The 23,710-nt window shown below is 48.3% G+C and overlaps 2 non-coding genes across 2 annotated transcripts; both read left to right on the forward strand.

Annotated features, from left to right (window-relative positions):
* Positions 1-507: 507 nt before the first annotated feature.
* On the forward strand, positions 508-580 carry Trnaa-agc (transfer RNA alanine (anticodon AGC)). The gene has a single exon. It is a non-coding gene; the product is annotated as a tRNA-Ala (tRNA).
* A 2,595-nt stretch (positions 581-3,175) lies between these two features.
* Trnaa-cgc (transfer RNA alanine (anticodon CGC)) lies at positions 3,176-3,248 on the forward strand. The gene has a single exon. It is a non-coding gene; the product is annotated as a tRNA-Ala (tRNA).
* Positions 3,249-23,710: the final 20,462 nt, after the last annotated feature.

Consider the following 23,710-nt stretch of genomic DNA (forward strand, 5'->3'; position numbering starts at 1 on the left):
GCGTAGCTCAGTTGGTAGAGCGTTCGCTTCGTATTTGAAAGGTGCAGGGTTCAAGCCGGGGCGCCTCCATTTTTTGTGGTCAGTGCATGGTAAGTGTTGGTCGCTGCGAACCTAAAGGCACGCAAGATGTTGCAAAGCGAGCGTCACAGACTGTTATGATGTATACTGACGTAAGGAGAGCAAGATGTAAGTGTGGGGACCGGCTGTTATCGAGGTGTCATCGAGTGCAGATCTGTCTTAGGTATCACGGCTTAACCTCTTTGAAGTCTAGAGGGTGGACAACACGTTCGTCTTACTCAGAGCGGTGTGCGAACTCTATTTTCGACGTTATACGTGCCACTTTGATTGTGGACAACTACGATTCGATACAGAATGCACGAAACCCGAAAGACACCCTAACAGATACATAGAGAGTAGTGTTTGTCTGCTGATTAATGGGAGTGCAAGGGTCTGTGTCGTCTATGTGGCTGTATGTAGCACTATTAGTCGTCGGGAGGGAGGGGGGTGGTGGGCGTAGCTCAGCTGGTAGAGCGCTCGCTTAGCATGCGAGAGTTACTGGGATCAATACCCAGTGCCAACAGAATTTTTAACACACCTACATGCGCACCTTACCATGCAAGTGGAATAATTCACAGCCAGCAGATGTGTCTAGGAAGATACAAGCGAATGATTAGCATCCACAATTGGCAAGCGTGTTGTTATTAGTGCGCGGGAAGCACCCTCCTCCCACGCCTACATTTAATTTAGAAACAGTACAAGTGTTCCCGTTAGATTCTCAAGCCTACGTCGGAAAGATCTGCCTTGCCCCGAGTTCATTTAAATCCCACTGCACATTCTTATTCTTTGCGTGCAGTCGGCTGCTACTCGTGTTGCTAGTTGTGACTGCTGATAACAGATGCCGTAGCAATCAATTCATGGAGTGAGTTGTATGTTTTGCGATAGTCTGTCTCTGACAAGCAAGCACAGGTGACATAGGTGCGAACACAGAAAGCTTGCAGACCCTCGCTGCCTGCAGACACCGAGCAGCCACACTAGGAGGGCGGCCTAAGCCGTAGGCGAAATGTGCTCATTCGCTTTGGCGCGACGTCGAACTATAAATAATGCTGTCACTAGCGTGAGCGTCGTGGAAAGTCGGAAAAGTCGGCTGCGTGGGTGAGTGCCAAGTTTGGGGAGCGTTTCGTAGTATGCGCAGTGCAATGGAGACGCGGAAACTTGTTGTGGCCCAATGTTTTGCAGTTGGACGACAAGATTGGTACACAGTAGTAAAGAGCGAGGCACTGAGTTCGCATGAATAATGGAGTGCACAATGAGGCTCGAGATGTGTTTTTTACCTCAGGTGCTGTATGATTGTCGACAAGGAGTGAAAACGGAGCAATTTGTGACGGCTCTTTCAATTTAAAACGTTAAAAACAGACGGAATTTGCGTTTGTAATACCTGAGCATCGAAACTACTTGGAACTTTTGTGTATATGAACGTGTCCGCGCCTTTGTACTCTGCTCCCTTCACCGCTACAAACCAACCAACCATCGTGTCCGTGCGCATCAGAGTCGCAAAGAATGGGGAATAGCGCAGTTTGGTCGTGCCTGGGGCGTAGCTCAGTTGGTAGAGCGTTCGCTTCGTATTTGAAAGGTGCAGCGTTCAAGCCGCGGCGCCTCCATTTTTTGTGGTCAGTGCATGGTAAGTGTTGGTCGCGGCGAACCTAAAGGCACGCAAGATGTTGCAAAGCGAGCGTCACAGACTGTTATGATGTATACTGACGTAAGGAGAGCAAGATGTAAGTGTGGGGACCGGCTGTTATCGAGGTGTCATCGAGTGCAGATCTGTCTTAGGTATCACGGCTTAACCTCATTGAAGTCTAGAGGGTGGACAACACGTTCGTCTTACTCAGAGCGGTGTGCGAACTCTATTTTCGACGTTATACGTGCCACTTTGATTGTGGACAACTACGATTCGATACAGAATGCACGAAACCTGAAAGACACCCTAACAGATACATAGAGAGTAGTGTTTGTCTGCTGAATAATGGGAGTGCAAGGGTCTGTGTCGTCTATATGGCTGTATGTAGCACCATTAGTCGTCGGGAGGAAGGGGGGTGGTGGGCGTAGCTCAGCTGGTAGAGCGCTCGCTTAGCATGCGAGAGTTACTGGGATCAATACCCATTGCCAACAGAATTTTTAACACACCTACATGCGCACCTTACCATGCAAGTGGAATAATTCACAGCCAGCAGATGTGTCTAGGAAGATACAAGCGAATGATTAGCATCCACAATTGGCAAGCGTGCTGTTATTAGTGCGCGGGAAGCACCCTCCTCCCACGCCTACACTTAATTTAGAAACAGTACAAGTGTTTCCGTTAGATTCTCAAGCCTACGTCGGAAAGATCTGCCTTGCCCCGAGTTCATTTAAATCCCACTGCACATTCTTATTCTTTGCATGCAGTCGGCTGCTACTGGTGTTGCTAGTTGTGACTGCTGATAACAGATGTCGTAGCAATTAATTCATGGAGTGAGTTGTATGTTTTGCGATAGTCTGTCTCTGACAAGCAAGTACAGGTGACATAGGTGCGAACACAGGAAGCTTGCAGCCCCTCGCTGCCTGCAGACACCGGGCAGCCACACTAGGAGGGCGGCCTAAGCCGTAGGCGAAATGTGCTCATTCGCTTTGGCGCGACGTCAAACTATAAATAATGCTGCCACTAGCGTGAGCGTCGTGGAAAGTCGGAAAATGTCGGCTGCGTGGGTGAGTGCCAAGTTTGGGGAGCGTTTTGTAGTATGCGCAGTGCAATGGAGACGCGGGAACTTGTTGTGGCCCAGTGTTTTGCAGTTGGACGACAAGAGTGGAACACAGTAGTAATGAGCGAGGCACTGAGTTGGAATGAACAATGGAGTGCACAATGGGGCTCGAGATGTGCTTGTTACCTCAGGTGCTGTGTGATTGTCGACAAGGAGTGAAAACGGAGCAATTTATAACGGCCCTTTCAATTTAAGACGTTAAAAACAGACGGAATTTGCATTTGTAATACCAGAGCATCGAAACTACTGGGAACTGTTGTGTATATGAACGTGTCCGCGCCTTTGTACACTGGCCCTTCACCGCTACAAACCAACCAACCATCGTGTCCTTGCACATCAGAGTTGCAAAGAGTGGAGAATAGCGCAGCTTGGTCGTGCATGGGGGCGTAGTTCAGTTGGTAGAGCGTTCGCTTCGCATGTGAAAGGTCCAGGGTTCAAGCCCCGGCGCCTCCATTTTTTGTGGTCATTGCATGGTAAGTGTTGGTCGCGGTTAACCTAAAGGCACACAAGATGTCGCAAAGCCAGCGTCACAGACTGATATGGTGTATACTGACGTAAGGAGAGCAAGATGTAAGTGTGGGGACCGGCTGTTATCGAGATGTCACCGAGTGCAGAGCCGTCTTAGGTATCACGGCTTAACCTCATTGAAATCTAGAGAGTGGGCAACACGTTCGTCTTACTCAGAGCGGTGTACGATCTCTATTTTCGACGTTATGCGTGCCACTTTCATTGTGGCCAACTAACATTCGATACAGAATGCACAAAACCTGAATGACACCCTCACGGATACATAGAGAGTAGTGTTTGTCTGCTGAATAATGGGAGTGCAAGGGTCTGTGTCGTCTATATGGCTGTATGTAGTACCATTACACATGGGAGTGCGGGCGTAGCTCAGATGGTAGAGCGCTAGCTTGGTAAACGAGAGGTACTGTGATCGATACCCAGTGCCTCCAGAATTTTTAACACAACAGCAAGCGCACCTTGCCATGCAAGTGGAATAATTCACAGGCAGAAGATGTGTCTAGGAAGATACAAGCGAATGATTAGCATCCACAACTGGCAAGCGTGCTGTTATTAGTGCGCAGGAAGCACCCTCCTCCAACGCCTACACTTAATTTAGAAACAGTACAAGTGTTCCCGTAAGATTCTCAACCCTCTATCGTAAAGATCTGCCTTGGCCCGAGTTCATTTAAATCCCACTGCACATTCTTATTCTTTGCGTGCTGTCGGCTGCTACTGGTGTTGCTAGTTGTGACTGCTGATAACAGATGCAATAGCAATCAATTCATGGAGTGAGTTGTATGTTTTGCGATAGTCTGTCTCTGACAATCAAGCACAGGTGACATAGGTGCGAACACAGGAAGCTTGCAGACCCTCGCTGCCTGCAGACACCGAGATGCCACACTAGGAGGGCAGCCTAAGCCGTAGGCGAAATGTGCTCATTCGCTTTTGCGCGACGTCGAACTATAAATAAGGCTGTCACTAGCGTGAGCGTTGCGTGAGTGTCGTGGAAAGTCGGGAAAGTCGGCTGCATGGGTGAGTGCCAAGTTTGGGGAGCGTTTTGTAGTATGCGCAGTGCAATGGAGACGCGGAAAGTTGTTGTGGCCCAGTGTTTTGCAGTTGGACGACAAAAGTGGAACACAGTTGTAAAGAGCGAGGCACTGAGTTGGAATGAACAATGGAGTGCACAATGGGGCTCGAGATGTGCTTGTTACCTCAGGTGTTGTGTGATTGTCGCCAAGGAGTGAAAACGGAACAATTTGTGACGGCCCTTTCAGTTTAAGACGTTAAAAACAGAGGGAATTTGCATTTGTAATACCAGAGCATCGAAACTACTTGGAACTCTTGTGTATATGAACGTGTCCGCGCCTTTGTACTCTGGTCCCTTCACCGCTACAAACCAACCTACCATGGTGTCCTTGCACATCAGAGTGGCAAAGAATGGAGAATAGCGCAGCTTGGTCGTGCATGGGCCCATAGGTCAGTTGATAGACCGTTCGCTTCGCATGTGAAAGGTCCAGGGTTCAAGCCCCGTCGCCTCCATTTTTTGTGGTCATTGCATGGTAAGTGTTGGTCGCGGTTAACCTAAAGGCACGCAAGATGTCGCAAAGCCAGCGTCACAGACTGATGTGATGTATACTGACGTAAGGAGAGCAAGATGTAAGTGTGGGGACCGGCTGTTATCGAGATGTCATCGAGTGCAGATCCGTCTTAGGGATCACGGCTTAACCTCATTGAAATCTAGAGAGTGGACAACACGTTCGTCTTACTCAGAGCGGTGTACGAACTCTGTTTTCGACGTTATGCGTGCCACTTTCATTGTGGCCAACTACGATTCGATACAGAATGCACGAAACCTGAAGGACACCCTCACGGATACATAGAGAGTAGTGTTTGTCTGCTGAACAATGGGAGTGCAAGGGTCTGTGTCGTCTATATGGCTGTATGTAGTACTATTATCCATGGGGGGCGGGCGTAGCTCAGATAGTTCGCCTTGAGACGCGACAGCGATCGGACGTGCTGTGTATTCGATCTTGCCGTTACCCTCGGGTTGTGAATATTTACCTTCTGTGTGTGACGTTTCTTTGTCCTCTGTTTTTGTTGTTTCTTTGCCTTAGTGTTTGTCTTGTGTCTTGCGTTGTATTGCGGCTTTTGCCGCATTAATTAAGTATTATGGCTTCCCGGTTGTTTCCGCGGAAGTGTACTCTCAGTTTTCAGTTTAACAAGGCTACCGACATCGTTGGAAATTCACGAATGGATTGTGGACACGATTGGCATTACATCGGACCAGGTACATACGGCGTATTTTGATACAGAATTATACTGCTTTTTTGTGAAATTGTTGAACCCGGTTTTGCTGGATAAGATATTACTTAAACATGGTGAGCAAGTGTCGTTCCGTCATAGGGATGGTTCTGTAAGCAGTGTTACTGTCTCAAATGCAGAAATTACGTATACCACACTTCGGGTTTATAATTTACCCCCTGAAGTTGACAACAGCTATCTTAATGAAGCTTTGCTTGGTTATGGTACTGTTCGGTCAATTCGAAATGAACGTTGGTCTGCACAACATAAGCTGCAATGTTATAATGGTGTCAGATCAGTTGAAATGCATATTAAGTCTAATATACCGTCCCATCTGGTTGTATGTGGTTATCGTGTACATCTTACTTATGAGGGGCAGCTTAGTACATGTTTCCTATGTAATGAACATGGTCATGTTCGAGCTAATTGCCCTAAGCGGGTATTTGTGCTTACAAATGGCCTAGCACAGCGCCGCAAATTAACGGTTGCCGATCTTGTGCCAGCAGCTTCCTCCACTGTTTCCTATCTGCCTCCTGCAGTAGCTTCTTCACAACAGGTGTCACCCTCCCCTGATGCAGGTTTTCCTCCGCTACCTACTCGCCCAGACGTATCGGCTGCTCCTATACCGATTCCGTCTGTTTCCAACAACAAACGCCGTCGTGCTAGTGATACCGGTAGCACTGATGACGAAGCTGCTGTTTCGCAGCCGGTTTGCGAATCTCATGAGAGAATTCCAGAATCTCCCATGCCTGTTTCGGATTCTGTTCCCGCTGTGTCTTCTGCTTTGCCTGATGACGTCAAACTTGCTGCCATGCCGTCGGCGCAAGAGCCACAACATTCGGTCGAGGTGTTGTTGACATCCCCACCGCCACAGGCATCACAACATGTTGACGACACTTCGGTGGAGACGGCTGTTTGTCGGAAAACCGCTCCTAGAACTGCGCGCTCCGCATCAGCAGACTCCAAACCTATCTTACCACCACCTACACTTCCAATACCTACACATTCTGAAACCGGTGCCGATGTTCCTGATGCAGTTTTCCCCTTGATGGCTCCTCCTTCTGACTCCTCTCGCCCTGCTAATCCTTCGGACGCTTTGGTTGACGTGCCTGATCTCGAACCCCCCACTCCGCCTGCTCTTGAATCTGGTGTGCATCAGATACGTCGTCGGGTGAAAGTGCCCCCCAATCTCCACGCGGTGCGGAAGAAACATAAGCATGCGAAGGACGACTCTGATTCCGTTGATTCTGGACAATCACCCTCTGCGATGTCTGATGTTGATGATATGGATGTAGTTGCTTCTAGTGTGGTGTAATTTGGGTTCATTTCCCATTTTTTGGTAGATGTTGCAGGCGTACACGTTTATTACCTTAAATATAAATGGCATTCAATCTGCTCTGAAGTTAGCGTCTCTGCAGCAGTTTATTTATGACTCTGCAGCTGATATTGTTTTCCTGCAGGAAGTCTCCGTTGCACACCTGTTTGTTCCTGGTTTTCGCACTATTATAAATTTTGCACCTGATTTTTCTGCAGGTACTGCTTTCCTAATTCGTGACGGTATCCCCGTTACCGAAATTGAGCTTTTAGACTCGGGACGTGGCATTGGTTGTCGGTTATTTGACACCACCTTGGTTAACATTTATGCCCCCTCTGGTTCTAGCAAGCGGCAGGAAAGGTCTCGTTTTTATAAAGAGGATCTGATTTACCTTTAATGAAAAAATACTGCGACCTTGATATTGGGGGGCGATTTTAATTGTGTATTACAAGCTAAAGACCAATGCCCTCATTTTAATTATTGTTTCGAGCTACATTCTCTTGTACGTCAATTACGACTACGCGATGCGTGGGAGGTTAAACACCCCACCTTAGTTAAATTTACATTTTTTACTGCCACCTCATGTAGTCGACTTGACCGATTGTATATTTCTGATCCCCTTAGTGTTTCGGTTTTAGATGTAGATGTTATTCCTGCCAGTTTTACGGATCATTGTGCCCTTGCTGATGTAATTAATTTGGAGCGTCAACCACTTAAACTTTATAGGCCGCTGTGGAAATTAAATGTCTCCTTGCTCGATGACCCTGACATTGAACCTCTAATACAGACGGCGTGGGACATTTGTTTACGTTCTCTGCGATACTTCCGTCTAAGCTTCACTGGTGGATCCACTGTGTGAAGGCAAAACTACGTCGCACTTTAATGTCCTACAGTTATAATAGAGCGCGAGATCAGAAACTGACTTTTGAGTATTACTATTCGGTGCTTCGGGAACTTTATGATAATTCTACAATGACATGTGCCCACCTTTCTGAGATTCGGAAAATTAAGGCCAAGCTTCTTAGTATTAAGCGGCTTCAGATGGAAGGATTGAAGATTAAATCTAAACCACCGTCCACGTTAGCACATGAAATGACTTCTATGTACCATCTGTTTCGTCACCACAAGAACCGTCGACGTGTATTGATTGACGGCCTTATGGCAGCTGATGGTCGCCGGCTTACCTTACAGAATGAAATAACCCATGAAATTACCTGCTACTATGAGACGTTATATACTGCGGCAGATTCTGATCCGATTGATGTTGACGAGATTTTAACTGCTATCCCATCAGTTTTAACATAGGACCATAATGCGAAATTTTTAGCTCCTTTTAATGCAGACGAAATTTCAGCTTTCATTGCTTGTTCAGCATCTCACAAATCTCCTGGTCCTGATGGCCTACCTAAGGAGTTTTTTGTTCGCTTTTGGCCTATTATAGGGCCTGTTTTTACGGATATTGTGAATGAAATCTTGAATGGTGGCACAATTCCAGCCGATTTCAAGAGAGGTACGGTTGTCCTCATACCTAAATCTGCTGGTTTGAAGATAGCTAGTGACTTTCGTCCTTTAACCCTTTTAAATGTTGACTATAAGACGGCCGCTAGGGCTGTTAATGCACGTCTATCCCTTTTGCTTACACCTGTGATACCTCCTTGTCAAAGCTGCTTTCCAGGGCGCTCCATATTGACGTCTCTGGCGGGGTATCGTGATGTCGTGTCGATTGTCGCTGTCACCAATATTTCCTGTGCGCTTTTATTTGTTGATTTTAGTAAGGCTTTTGATCGTGTGTCCCATTCATTTTTAGAGCTTCTGCTGCGCCGGCTCGGTTTTAATGAACAGGCGCTGCTGGTACTTAAGAATATGACGACTGGCATTTCTGCTAAGATTGACATTAATGGCCAGCTAACAAAGGTCATTGATATTCTACGTGGCTTCCCGCAAGGTAGTCCTTTATCCATGACCCTTTATGCTCTCTCCCTTCAACCACTCCTCACACGTCTCAACTCGACACTTCGTGGTCTTACGATCTCTGGGGTTACCCAGACGGCAACAGCTTATGCTGATGATTTGGTTGTTTTGCTTCGTCCCACCACAGAAGTGCCACAGTTGAAAATGGAACTCGATAAATTTTCTGCGGCCTCAGGTTCTCGTATCAATCCCCGTAAAAGCAAGCTCCTGAATTTGCGGGGCTTTGAACGTGTGGTTGTTCCGTGGGTTACAGCTGTTGAACACCATACACATTTAGGTATCTACTTTGAACGTTGTCCTCTTCGGATGGCTGCAAAAAATTGGCAAGTGGCCATTTCCAAGCTGCAAGGTGTTTTATTAGAACACTCATGGCGTTCGATACCGCTACTGCAAAAAAAGCGTGTATTAGACACTTATGTTTTATGTAAAGTATATTACGTTGCTCAGTTGTTTCCGCTTCCCCGAATGCAGTGTGCAAAAATGGTCCAGCTTATTAACAGATATATTTGGCGGGGGCATATTTTTAAATTACGTTGTGATGTTCCTACGAAGCCGCGTCTTGAGGGCGGCTTGTCGTTCACAGATGTCCGTGTCAAGGCTGCTGCCCTTTATGTTAAGCGAACCCTCCATCTTTTATTATCTGAGTCCCCGACTGTTATTTCGCGATTATTCCATGTCGTTCGTCCTGCGAGCTTGTCACCGCCCATTAACGTTGGGCCTCTAAATGCGAAGCTACGGCATGTTCGGGACTTCTACATTGAGATTAGTTACCTAGATCTCCATTTACAACGTCGTCCTGTTATTACTACGCTAACCCTGCTTGACAAATGGCCCCGGTCTTCTTCTTCCAAACCGATTGTTTTGCATTATCCCAGTTTTAATTGGCGTAACATATGGACGAATATTAGCTTACCCGTTCATTCAGCAACTGTTGCCTCCCTATGGTATAAGGTAGTTAATCAGCTGATTCCTACGAACGAACGATTTCATCGTATAGGTTTATGTGTCTCTCCGCTTTGTCAAACGTGTGGTTGTGTTGATACACTCCAACACCGGTTTACCTGCGCTGACCGTCATCGCATGTGACACTGGCTGCGCCGACAATTGGCTTTACTCACCAGGAGCTCCGAATCGGCATTTAAGACTGATATTCTCTGCTGGCCGGACACGGTTTTTTATCCCCGGACCAAGAACAACACAGTTATGTGGCTTCTTGGCCATTACATTTTTGCAGTGGTTGATGATCATGGTATTACCGATTTTATTTCGTTTACTGGTTACATGCTTCATGAGTACTGGACGCAAAAGTCTTTCCCACACCTTAAGAGGGACTTTGCGAATATGCTTACTATTGTTTTCGAAAAGCAGGGAGTTGGTTAAGTTTCAATTTCTATTGATCGCTCCTGCGCCTGAATCATTAATGGAACCGGTATAGGGGCATACTGAGCTAACTTCATGACAAGGAAGACATTCTCGCTAGTTCTTAAGTACAATCTTGGCAGGAAGGCAAAATAACTGTTTGGATAGACAACGCTTCATAAGTCCCGTGTTCACATATAAGAATCATAAGACTCCGAACCAAAGACAATTACAACGTATTGGTGACACTGTGCTACGGTGCAGGGAGGAGGAGACGTCATGGCCAGGCCTCGGGATACGACCCCTGCCCAACGCGCCTCCACCTACCTGCCCTGGGTCATTACAAAGGAAAAAAAAAGCAAAAAAAAAAATGGATAAGGCATCGGTCTCCTAAACCGGGGGAAAAAAAAAAGTTGGTAGATCGTTCGCTTCGCATGTGAAAGGTCCAGGGTTCAAGCCGCGGCGCCTCCATTTTTTGTGGTCAGTGCATGGTAAGTGTTGGTCGCGGCGAACCTAAAGGCACGCAAGATGTTGCAAAGCCAGCGTCACAGACTGATATGATGTATACTGACGTAAGGAGAGCAAGATGTAAGTGTGGGGACCGGCTGTTATCGAGGTGTCATCGAGGGCAGATCTGTCTTAGGTATCACGGCTTAACCTCATTGAAGTCTAGAGGGTGGACTACACGTTCGTCTTACTCAGAGCGGTGTCCGAACTCTATTTTCGACGTTATACGTGCCACTTTCATTGTGGCCAACTACGATTCGATACAGAATGCACGAAACCTGAAAGACACCCTCACGGATACATAGAGAGTAGTGTTTGTCTGCTGAATAATGGGATTGTATATGTCGTCTATTTGGCTGTATATAGCACCATTACACATCGTGGTGGCGTTCGTAGCTCAGATGGTAGAGCGCTCGCTTGGTAAGCGAGAGGTACTGGGCTCGAGACCCAGTGCAACCACAATTTTTTACACAAAAGCAAGCGCACCTTGCCATGCAAGTGGAATAATTCACAGGCAGAAGATGTGTCTAGGAAGAAACAAGCGAATGATTAGCATCCACAACAGGCAAGCGTGCTGTTATTAGTGCGCAGGAAGCACCCTCCTCCCACGCCTACACTTAATTTAGAAACAGTACAAGTGTTCCCGTAAGATTCTCAAGCCTACGTCGGAAAGATCTGCCTTGCCCCGAGTTCATTTAAATCCCACTGCACATTCCTATTCTTTGCGTCCAGTCGGCTGCTACTGGTGTTGCTAGTTGTGACTGCTGATAACAGATGCCGTAGCAATCATTTCATGGAGTGAGTTGTATGTTTTGCGATAGTCTGTCTCTGACAAGCAAGCACAGGTGACATAGGTGCGAACACAGGAAGCTTGCAGCCCCTCGCTGCCTGCAGACACCGAGCAGCCACACTATTAGGGCGGCCTAAGCCGTAGGCAAAATGTACTCATTCGCTGTGGCGCGACGTCGATCTGTAAATAAGGCTGTCACTAGCGTGAGCGTTGCGTGAGCGTCGTGGAAAGTCGGTAAAGTCGGCTGCGTGGGTGAGTGCCAAGTTTGGGGAGCGTTTCGTAGTATGCGCAGTGCAATGGAGACGCGGAAACTTGTTGTGGCCCAGTGTTTGGCAGTTGGACGACTAGAGTGGAACACAGTAGTAAAGAGCGAGGCACTGAGTTGGAATGAACAATGGAGTGCACAATGGGGCTCGAGATGTGCTTGTTACCTCAGGTGCTGTGTGATTGTCGACAATGAGTGAAAACGGAGTAATTTGTGACGGCCCTTTCAATTTAAGACGCTAAAAACAGACGGAAATTGCATTTGTAATACCAGAGCATCGAAACTACTTGGAACTCTTGTGTATATGAAGGTGTCCGCGCCTTTGTACTCTGGTCCCTTCACCGCTACAAACCAAACAACCACCGTGTACTTGCACATCAGAGTCGCAAGTAATGGAGAATAGCGCAGCTTGGTCGTGCATGGGGGCGTAGGTCAGTTGGAAGAGCGTTCGCTTCGCATGTGAAAGGTCCAGGGTTCAAGCCCCGGCGTCTAGATTTTCTGTGGTCATTGCATGGTAAGTGTAGGTCGCGGTTAACCTAAAGGCACGCAAGATGTCGCAAAGCCAGCGTCACAGACTGATATAATGTATACGGACGTAAGGAGAGCAAGATGTAAGTGTGGGGACCGGCTGTTATCGAGGTGTCACTGAGTGCAGATCCGTCTTAGGTATCACGGCTTAACCTCATTGAAATCTAGAAACTGGACAACACGTTCGTCTTGCTCAGAGCGGTGTCCGAACTCTATTTTCGACGTTATGCGTGCCACTTTCATTGTTGCCAACTACGATTCGATACAGAATGCACGAAACCTGAAAGACACCCTCACGGATACATAGAGAGTAGTGTTTGTCTGCTGAATAATGGGAGTGCAACGGTCTGTGTCGTCTATATGGCCGTATGTAGTACCATAACTCCTGGGGAGGCGGCGTAGCTCAGATGGTAGAGCCCTTGCTTGGTAAACGAGATGTACTGGGATCGATTCCTAGTGCCTCCAGAATTTTTAACACAACTGCAAGCGCACCTTGCCATGCAAGTGGAATAATTCACAGGCAGAAGATGTGTCTAGGAAGATACAAGCGAATGATTAGCATCAACAACTGGCAAGCGTGCTGTTATTAGTGCGCAGGAAGCACCCTCCTCCCCCGCCTACACTTAATTTAGAAACAGTACAAGTGTTCCCGTAAGATTCTCAAGCCTACGTCGGAAAGATCTGCCTTGCCCCGAGTTCATTTAAATCCCACTGCACATTCCTATTCTTTGCGTGCAGTCGGCTGCTACTGGTGTTGCTAGTTGTGACTGCTGATAACAGATGCCGTAGCAATCGATTCATGGAGTGAGTTGTATGTTTTGCGATAGTCTGTCTCTGACAAGCAAGCACAGGTGACATAGGTGCGAACACAGGAGGCTTGCAGACCCTCGCTGCCTGCAGACACCGAGCAGCCACACTAGGAGGGCGGCATAAGCCGTAGACGAAATGTGCTCATTCGCTTTGGCGCGACGTCGAACTATAAATAATGCTGTCACTAGCGTGAGCGTTGCGTGAGTGTCGTGTAAAGTCGGCTGCATGTGTGAGTGCCAAGTTTGGGGAGCGTTTCGTAGTATGCGCAGTGCAATGGCGACGCGGAAACTTGTTGTAGCCCAGTGTTTTGCAGTTGGACGACAAGAGTGGAACACAGTAGTAAAGAGCGAGGCACTGAGTTGGAATGAACAATGGAGTGCACAATGGGGCTCGAGATGTGCTTGTTACCTCAGGTGCTGTGTGATTGACGACAAGGAGTGAAAACGGAGCAATTTGTGACGGCCCTTTCAACTTAAGACGTTAAAAAGAGACGGAATTTGCATTTGTAATACCAGAGCATCGAAACTACTTGGAACTCTTGTGTATATGAACGTGTCCGCGCCTTTGTACTCTGGTCCCTTCACCGCTACAAACCAACCAACCATCGTGTCCTTGCACATCAGAGTGGCAAAGACTGGAGAATAGCGCAGCTTGGTCGTGCATGGGGGCGTAGGTCAGTTGGTAGAGCGTTCGCTTCGCATGTGAAAGGTCCAGGGTACTAGCCCCGGCGCCTCCATTTTTTGTGGTCATTGCATGGTAAGTTTTGGTCGCGGTTAACCTAAAGGCACGCAAGATGTCGCAAAGCCAGCGTCACAGACTGATATGATGTATACTGACGTAAGGAGAGCAAGATGTAAGTGTGGGGACCGGCTGTTATCGAGATGTCATCGAGTGCAGATCCGTCTTAGGTATCACAGCTTAACCTCATTGAAATCTAGAGAGTGGACAACACGTTCGTCTTACTCAGAGCGGTGTTCGAACTCTATTTTCGACGTTAAGCGTGCCACTTTCATTGTGGCCAACTACGATTCGATACAGAATGCACGAAACCTGAATGACACCCTCACGGATAAATAGAGAGTAGTGTTTGTCTGCTGAATAATGGGAGTGCAAGGGTCTGTGTCGTCTATATGGCTGTATGTAGTACCATTACCAATGGGGCGGCGGGCGTAGTTCAGTTGGTAGAGCGCTCGCTTGGTAAACGAGAGATACTGGGATCGATACCCAGTGGCTCCAGAATATTTAACACAACAGCAAGCGCACCTTGCAATGCAAGTGGAATAAGTCACAGGCGGAAGATGTGTCTAGGAAGATACAAGTGAATGATTAGCATCCACAACTGGCAAGCGTGCTGTTATTAGTGCGCAGGAAGCACCCTCCTCCAACACCTACACTAAAGTTAAAAACAGTACAAATGTTCCCGTAAGATTCTCAAGCCTACGTCGGAAAGATCTGCCTTGCGCCGAGTTCACGTAAATCCCGCAGCACGTGCCCATTCTTTGCGTGCAGTCGGCTGCTACTGGTGTTGCTGGTTGTGACTGCTGATAACAGATGCCGTAGCAATCAATTCATGGAGTGAGTTGTATGTTTTGCGATAGTCTGTCTCTGACAAGCAAGCACAGGTGATATAGGTGCGAACACAGGAAGCTTGCAGCCCCTCGCTGCATGCAGACACAGAGCAGCCACACTATGAGAGCGGCTTAAGCCGTAGGCGAAATGTGCTCATTCGCTTTGGCGCGACGTCGAACTATAAATAAGGCTGTCACTGTGTAAAGTCGAAAAAGTCGGCTGCATGGGTGATTGCCAAGTTTGGGGAGCGTTTCGTAGTATGATCATTGCAATGGAGAAGCGGAAACTTGTTGTTGGACAGTGTTTTGCAGTTGGACGACAAGAGTTTTACACAGTAGCAAAGAGCGAGGCACTGAGTTGGCATGAACAATGGAGAGCACAATGGGGCTCGAGATGTGTTTGTTACCTCAGGTGCTGTATGATTGTCGACAAGGAGTGAAACGGACCGATTTTTTGACCGCCCTTTCAATTTAAGACGTTAAATACAGACGGAATTTGCATTCGTAATACCAGGGCATTGAAACTACTTGGAACTCTTGTGTATATGAACGTGTCCGCGCCTTTGTACTCTTGTACCTTCGCCGATACTAACCAACCAACCATCGTGTCCGTGCCATCAGAGTCGCAAAGAATGGGGATAGCCAGGCTTGGTCGTGTGTGCAGCTGTAGCTCAGTTGGCAGAACGTTCGCTTAGCGTGTGAAAGGTGTTTTGGTTCAAGCCCCGGCTCCTCCATGTTTTGTGGTCAGTGCATGGTAAGTGTTGGTCGCGGCGAACATAAAGGCACTCAAGAAGTTGCAAAACCAGCGTCACAGACTGATATGATAAACACTGTCATAAGGAGAGCAAGATGTAAGTGTGGGGACCGGCTGTTATCGAGGTGTCATCGAGTGCACATCTGTCTTAGGTATCACGGCTGAATGTCATTGAAGTCTAGAGTGTGGACAACACGTTCGTCTTACTCAGAGCGGTGTCCGAACTCTATTTTCGACGTTATGCGTGCCACATTCATTGTGGCCAACTACGATTCGATACAGAATGCACGAAACTTGAAAGACACCCTCACTGATTTATAGAGAGTAGTGTTTGACTGCGGAATAATGGGAGTGCAAGTGTCTGTGACGTTGATATGGCTGTATGTAGCACTATTAGTCAACGGGGGGGTGGGCGCAGCTCAGATGGTTGTCTGCGTTCGGCAGGGCAGCAGTGCGTACCGCGCTCGGCCGTCCACGCCGCTGCGCCCGCGGAGTGTTTTGTTTACATCGTCGTCACAGCGATTTTCAGTCGACCACGCTCTAATGGCCAACTCTTACAGGAAGAACGCTCTTAAGTTCACCTTCTCAAATGAATACGCACGACCCAAAGCACTGGCCGTCGAACGCTTCCTACGCGAAGACGTGAAGATCCCCCGTGACGAACTCATCGGCATACACCTATCGATCATTAGCAGCGTCGTTTATGTTAAGATGTCTTCTGACGCTGCCTGCAATGAGATTATTCAAAGGACGCGACATGGACTAAAATTTCGGCACTCCGACGGAAACGTCGGGCCTGTGGATGTCGACCATGCAGGACTTGGCCTTCGGACGATCCGTGTATTCGAACTGCCTTTCGAGGTAAAAGAAGATGAAGTCATCGCGGCGCTAAGCCCGTTCGAAAAAGTCCAGAGCCACTTAGCCGAGACATGGGCACAGTTTACGACGTATCCGGTGCTTAATGGTGTGAGACAAGTCCGAATCGATCTCAAACGGCACGTTCCATCGTACATTTCTATCGGCGGCTGCCGCGCGGTGGTCATTTACGACGGACAACCTCGAACATGTTCCGGTTGTGGCAAAGAAGGCCACGTCCGTAATGAATGTCTGCAACGCCGCATCACACAACTAAGGCCCGACGATACGAACACCGACAGAACCACGACCACCCTTCCAGTCACCTATGCGGCGACACTGCACGTCCAGCCCACACATGACGCCGTTCATGATCATCTCTCTGGTCCGATACACTCGGAGGCGTCCCAGCACCTTGACACCGACGATGCCGCCCGTGAACATGTCCAACAGCCGGACACACCCACGCTAGAAGAACACAAGGATGCCAGTGAGAGTGTTCTGGGGAATGACGACCGCATCATAGCACCCGCGGCTTTTGTACCCGAACGACGTGAATCTCTTCCTTCCTCAGACACCGAAACTCATTGCCGAAAGCAGAAGTCGCCCAAACGACGAAAAAAAACGGCGCAAGACATCAGAATCAACCATTGAGCCCCCTCCGCAGGACGAAGAGATGGCACATCACTCTGACGGAGGACACGATAACACTTTCTCCTCTGCCACGGAGACGCGTCATCCAAAAGACGGTGAACCGTCCAACAGAGAGCGTGCGCAAGCCCCGCGCCTTAAGCCATGGAACATAGCACGCCTGTTGTCACCGACGCAACTGAGCCGACTCGGCCGGCGCTGCCACCTCTCGCCGATGCCAAACCTGTCGGACATTTTTCATGGGCGGATGACACGGATTTCCCACCTCCATCTGATGCGGAAATGAGATCTGTTCCTCCCTTAGACCAACACTAAAATGGGGGAAGTTTCTTCGGCGACCACTGCGACTTCTATGGACTTCCAGCATCCACCACAACAATCTTCACCAGCTACGACCCTATCGGCAGCACGAATCTCCCATCAGGCGTACCGAATAGCTACTATCAATACTAATAATATCGGCTCCCACGCTAAACTTCAACTGCTCCGTGACACGCTAAGAGCAGCGGACATCGACATCGCCCTGTTACAAGAACTGAGGACAGCAACTTGGGCTGGGTGTTATGGATATGAGACGTACGCCGCCCCTGCAGCTATGGAACACACAGGCGCAGCCATCCTCCTCCGAGAAGGGATTGCAGTTTCCGATGTCGCATACGTCCCAACAGCGCGAGGGGTGGCCATCACAGTTGACGGACTGAAAATCATTAATCTGTACGCCCCATCGGGCACTGATAAACGGAGGGATCGCTCCCAGTTCTACGCAGAAGATATCACACCTTTATTCCTCGGCCGATACGATCATCTCATCGTAGGTGGAGATTTCAACTGCGTTCTCGAGCGCACAGACCAATACCCCCATTTCACCACATGTCCGGAACTTCGCTTCCTCGTCCGCCGCCTTCGTCTCCTCGACACTTGGCGAGTGGTACACGGCGACCGCCCGGGGTATACACACATTACGAGCCACTCCGCCAGCCGACTTGACAGAATATACATCTCTAACGCTCTAAAATCAGTTCTCCTCGACGCGGAACGTTGGCCGTCTGCCTTCTCGGATCATGACATCTACATCTGTACCATGAACCTACGTCGACAATCTATATGGCGCAGTGCAGGACCTTGGAAACTCAATGTAGCACTACTGCGGGACCCTGAATGTCGACAACAGGTCACCGACACGTGGCACACCTGTGTTCAACGAATTACGCGTTACGAGACCACACTGCAGTGGTGGTTGCTTGCGCCAAACCGGCCATCCGACGCACATTGACACACTATGGCAGAGCCAAAGCCAGGTGGAATCACCATACAACTGATTTCTACTATAGCGCTCTACGTGAACTCATGGATCAACCTCCATCCCCGGATCGTCTAAAAGAAGCTCAACGCATTAAGGCGAAGATTTTAACCTTGACCAGATGTTGTCTAGAGGGAGCTATTGTACGAGCACGCAGCCAAGATAGGATTAACGGTGAAGAACCTTCTATGCATCATATTATTCAAAATGTTCGTCGACGCCGACAGGCTTTAATGACAACTTTAGACTTACCTGATGGACGCCGGCTGACTTCGCAAGCTACCATTGCGGATGCATTCACAACGCACTATAGACTTTTATATCAAGAGGTACCTGCCGGTGCGGAAGCCATTGCTGAGGTTACCCAGGAGACACTTGGTACGCTAAACGCAGCAGCGGCTACCCTCCTGACTTCTGAAGTGACCAACGACGACGTCCAAGGCGCTGTGGCTAAAGGGTCTCTGAATCGATCTCCCGGCCCGGATGGTTTACCTCTCGAATTTTACAGAACCTTCCAAGATTTTATGATGTCACGATGGAGGGACATGTACTGGGAACTTTTGTCCGGCGCGGCGAACCCGCCACCAATGTTCATGGAAGGCTTACTTGTACCACTCCCGAAACCCGCAGGAGGAACACGACTCGACAGTTATCGGCCGATCACGTTACTCAATTTCGACTTCAAGATTTTCACACGCCTTCTAGCAGTGCGACTCAAACATGTCTTACGAGACATTGTTTCCCACGAACAAACATCTTTAGGCGGAGATCGTAATATACAGACAGCCCTCAGTGAATATCGAGATGTGATCGCTGTGGCAACACACTCGAGGCTGCCAGGCGCTTTAATCTCCATCGACTTCAAACAAGCGTTTGACCGCGTCAATCATGCATTCCTGAACGCAGTGATGAACCGAATGGCAATTCCCCCGACGTTCACGCAAGTGGTTATGCGGCTCCTTCGTGGAGCAACGTCCACACTTCTCGTCAACGGCAGACTTACAGAACCTATACGGATTGAACGCTCAGTACGGCAGGGTTGCCCCTTGTCGACGGTGCTTTATGCCATTGCGATGGAACCACTCATTTGCGGATTACGGCTACGTTTGACAGGTATTCAACTCCGGGATCATATGTTCCGCTGCCGAGCTTACGCGGACGACTTGGCCCTCGTCGTACGTTCAGCGGCCGACGTACAAGCTGCAATGCAGTGGATTATCCGTTACAGTGAAGGGGCAGGGAGCGCTATGAACGTGGCAAAATCATGCGCCATGAAGATCGGCCGTGGCCTTCCCGCAGACAGCGCCGTCCCATTTCAACTGGTGGACACACTTCGCTGTCTCGGGTTGGTGTACACGCGAGACATTCGCCGCACCTCGGCGATCAATTATCGGGCGCTGCTGCAACGCATCCGGGCCAACATACAAAATCACATTCTACGCCCGCTGAATATGTGCCAGAGAGTCACCTTCGTCAATAACCATCTGGCAATCCGGATACCCCATATAGCGCAGATTCTGCCCATCACTGCGACAATGGCGGCCAGATTACAGGCGGCTTTCGGCTATTTCATTTGTTCTGGACACATATTCAAAGTCCAGTATGAAGCTCTCACCTTACCGAAGCGGGATGGTGGCCTCGACCTGGTTAATGTGAGAGCCAGGACTACGGCATTTTACACCAATACTATGCTCCGGTTATGGAAAAGCCAAAAATGCTAGTTTTACTGGAATGTTGACGACCGAGCTCGCACCTGTTTCGAGACGCCCACCGACGTCTTTGGCGAACATCCCACCTCCGATGTCACGTATCGGCCGTTTCTTTTTGGAGTACAGCTCCATATGCACCGAGCTCCCCAGGACCAGGAAGACGACCACCCGCGACATCTACCGCCTTCTCCGAAAGTCTCCACCACGCAGCCCCGCCGAAACACGTCAACCTCAGGTTTCATGGCCTACAGTTTGGAAAACGATCCACCAACCATATCACACCACTGACACCACCTCTATGTGGTACCTTCTCGTCAACGGCAAGTATACTACAAGACAGGAACTGCATCGTATTGCACTGGTGGACTCACCCCTGTGCCTCAAATGCAATGTCGAAGATACAGATTTACATCGTTTTGAGTGTGGGCCAGCAGCAGCTGTCTGGACCCTCGTACAGAAGATTGTGGCTTTCTACCTCCGAGTACCACCACATCATGTTTCTCCTACTATAATGATATATCCTGACACGACCTACTTTCCACCGGCTAAGTGGCACGCCGTCACATGGATCAGTGGCATGGCTGTCAACTACCTCTTCCGGGACGACATCGTCGATCCGGTGGACTTCTGGACACGCCTCCAAGTACGTCACCACACCCTTCGCCTACATCGACACTATCGGGCCACTTTCGCGAACTATTTACAGAGTATTTTCACCAACCCGCCTCAAAGCTGGAATCTCAACGAACATTGCCAACCAAGACTGGACGATCCCACGTTCCCCTTCAATGGTCAATGATAGAATACATATTGTTCTGATGGCGCGCCAAAGTGGAGCATGGCGCGGAAAGTATTCCTATTTTATTTCACTTCTCTTTTCTCCTCCTCTTCTAAGTTTTTTCTCCTTATACATGTTTATCCCTTTCACACATAGCTCTCTATCTGCAGCCTATTTGTTTTTCTTTCTCCTATGCTCCCCCCCAAAAAAAAACAAAAAAAGACTGAAAAATAAGAGTTTGCTGCTGATGGTGAGACTGTATACTCCTTTATGTTAAAAAAAAAGAATAAAAATAGAAGGCCTTTGCAGAAATATAGCTACCTCTTATGTTTTCCATTTTCAAAGGGTATTGTGTTATTTTATGAAGAACGTCGTCTCTTATTTTCATGTTCAAGAGGTTTTATTTTATAAATAACAAAAAAAAATTATAAAATTACTGAAAAAAAAGTAAAGCAAAACACAAAAAAGTTGGTAGAAAAAAAAAGTTGGGAGGGCACTCGATCCCGCCACAGCCTAAATAAATAAATAAATAAATAAAAGATGGTAGAGCGCTCGCTTAGCGTGCGAGAGGTACTGGGATCGATACCCAGCGCCTCCAGAATTTTTAACACACCTACATGCGCACCTTACCATGCAAGTGGAATAATTCACAACCAGCAGAGGTGTCTAGGCAGATACAAGTGAACGATTAGCATCCACAATTGGCAAGCGTGCTTTTATTCGTGCGCAGGAAGCACCCACCTCCCACACCTACACTTAATTTAGAAACAGTACACATGTTCCCATAAGATTCTCAAGCCTACGTCGGAAAGATCTGCCTTGCGCCGAGTTCACGTAAACCCCGCTGCACGTACCCATTCTTTGCGTGCAGTCGGCTGCTACTGGTGTTGCTGGTTGTGACTGCTGATAACAGATGCCGTAGCAATCAATTCATGGAGTGAGTTGTATGTTTTGCGATAGTCTGTCTCTGACAAGCAAGCACAGGTGATATAGGTGCGAAAACAGGAAGCTTGCAGCCCCTCGCTGCATGCAGACACAGAGCAGCCACACTAGGAGAGCGGCCTAAGACGTAGGCGTAATGTGCTCATTCGCTTTGGCGCGACGTCGAACTATAAATAAGGCTGTCACTAGCGTGAGCGTCGTGTAAAGTCGGAAAAGTCGGCTGCATGGGTGATTGCCAAGTTTGGGGAGCGTTTCGTAGTATGATCAGTGCAATGGAGAAGCGGAAACTTGTTGTGCCCCAGTGTTTTGCAGTTGGACGACAAGAGTTTTACACAGTAGCAAAGAGCGAGGCACTGAGTTGGCATGAACAATGGAGAGCACATTGGGGCTCGAGATGTGCTTGTTACCTCAGGTGCTGTGTGATTGTCGACAAGGAGTGAAATGGACCAATTTGTGACCGCCCTTTCAATGTAAGACGTTAAAAACAGACGGAATTTGCATTCGTAATACCAGAGCATCGAAAATACTTGGAACTCTAGTGTATATGAACGTGTCCGCGCCGCCTATGTACTCTGGTACCTTCGCCGCTACAAACCAACCAACCATCGTGTCCGTGCACATCAGAGTCGCAAAGAATGGAGAATAGCCAGGCTTGGTCGTGTGTGCAGCCGTAGCTCATTTGGCAGATCGTTCGCTTAGCGTGTGACAGGTCTCGGGTTCAAGCCCCGGCTCGTCCATGCTTTGTGGTCAGTCCATGGTAAGTGTTGGTAGCGACGAACATAAAGGCACGCAAGAAGTGGCAAAACCAGCGTCACAGACTGATATGATGTATACTGTCGTAAGGAGAGCAAGATGTAAGTGTGGGGACCGGCTGTTATCGAGGTGTCATCGAGTGCAGATCTGTCTTAGGTATCACGGCTTAACGTCATTGAAGTCTAGAGAGTGGACAACACGTTCGTCTTACTCAGAGCGGTGTCCGAACTCTATTTTCGACGTTATGCGTGCCACTTTCATTGTGGCCAACTACGATTCGATACAGAATGCACGAAACCTGAGAGACACCCTCTCTGATACATTGAGAGTAGTCTTTGTCTGCGGAATAATGGGAGTGCAAGGGTCTGTGACGTTGATATGGCTGTATGTAGCACCATTAGTCAACAGTGGGGTGGGCGTAGCTCAGATGGTAGAGCGCTCCCTTAGAGTGCGATAGATACAGGGATCGATACCCAGCGCCTCCAGAATTTTTAATACACCTACATGCGCACCTTGCCATGCAAGTGGAATAATTCCCAACCAGCAGAGGTGTCTAGGCAAATACAAGCGAACGATTAGCATCCACAATTGGCAAGCGTTCTAATTCGTGGGCGGGAAGCACCATCCTCCCACAATTACACTTAATTTAGAAACAGTACAAATGTTCCCATAGAATACTCAAGCTCTACTAGCGTGAGCGTCGTGTAAAGTCGGAAGAGTCGGCTGCATGGGTGATTCCAGATGTGCTTCGGAAAATACTACTGGTCTTCCAGGGAACGATAAAAGCGTAGACAGTTTAAGACATTACTCCCATGGAGATAAGTCCGCATGGTACATATTGTATTCAATGCCGATGCAATTCTTGTGTTTCATCAACACACTGAAGGTCCACAGATTACAGAATGCCTCAAGATGTGCTTCGGAAACTACTAGTGGTCTTTCAGGAATCGATCAAACCGTAGATAGTTTAAGACATTACTACCATGGCGAAAAGTCCGCATGGTACATATTGTAATCAATGCCGACGCAATTTGTGTGATTCATCAACACTCTGAAAGTCCATAGATTACGGAAGTATTACAGATGTGCTTCGGAAACTACTACTGGTCTTCCAGGAATCGATCAAAGCGTAGACAGTTTGAGACATTACTCCCATGCAGAAAAGTCCGCATGGTGACTGTTATATTCAATCCCGATGCAGTATCTGTGTTTCATCATCACTCTGATGGTCCACATATTACGGAATGAGTCCAGA

This window comes from Schistocerca gregaria, chromosome 10 (genome assembly GCF_023897955.1).
Source record: "Schistocerca gregaria isolate iqSchGreg1 chromosome 10, iqSchGreg1.2, whole genome shotgun sequence".
NCBI classification, from domain to species: Eukaryota; Metazoa; Arthropoda; class Insecta; order Orthoptera; family Acrididae; genus Schistocerca; species Schistocerca gregaria.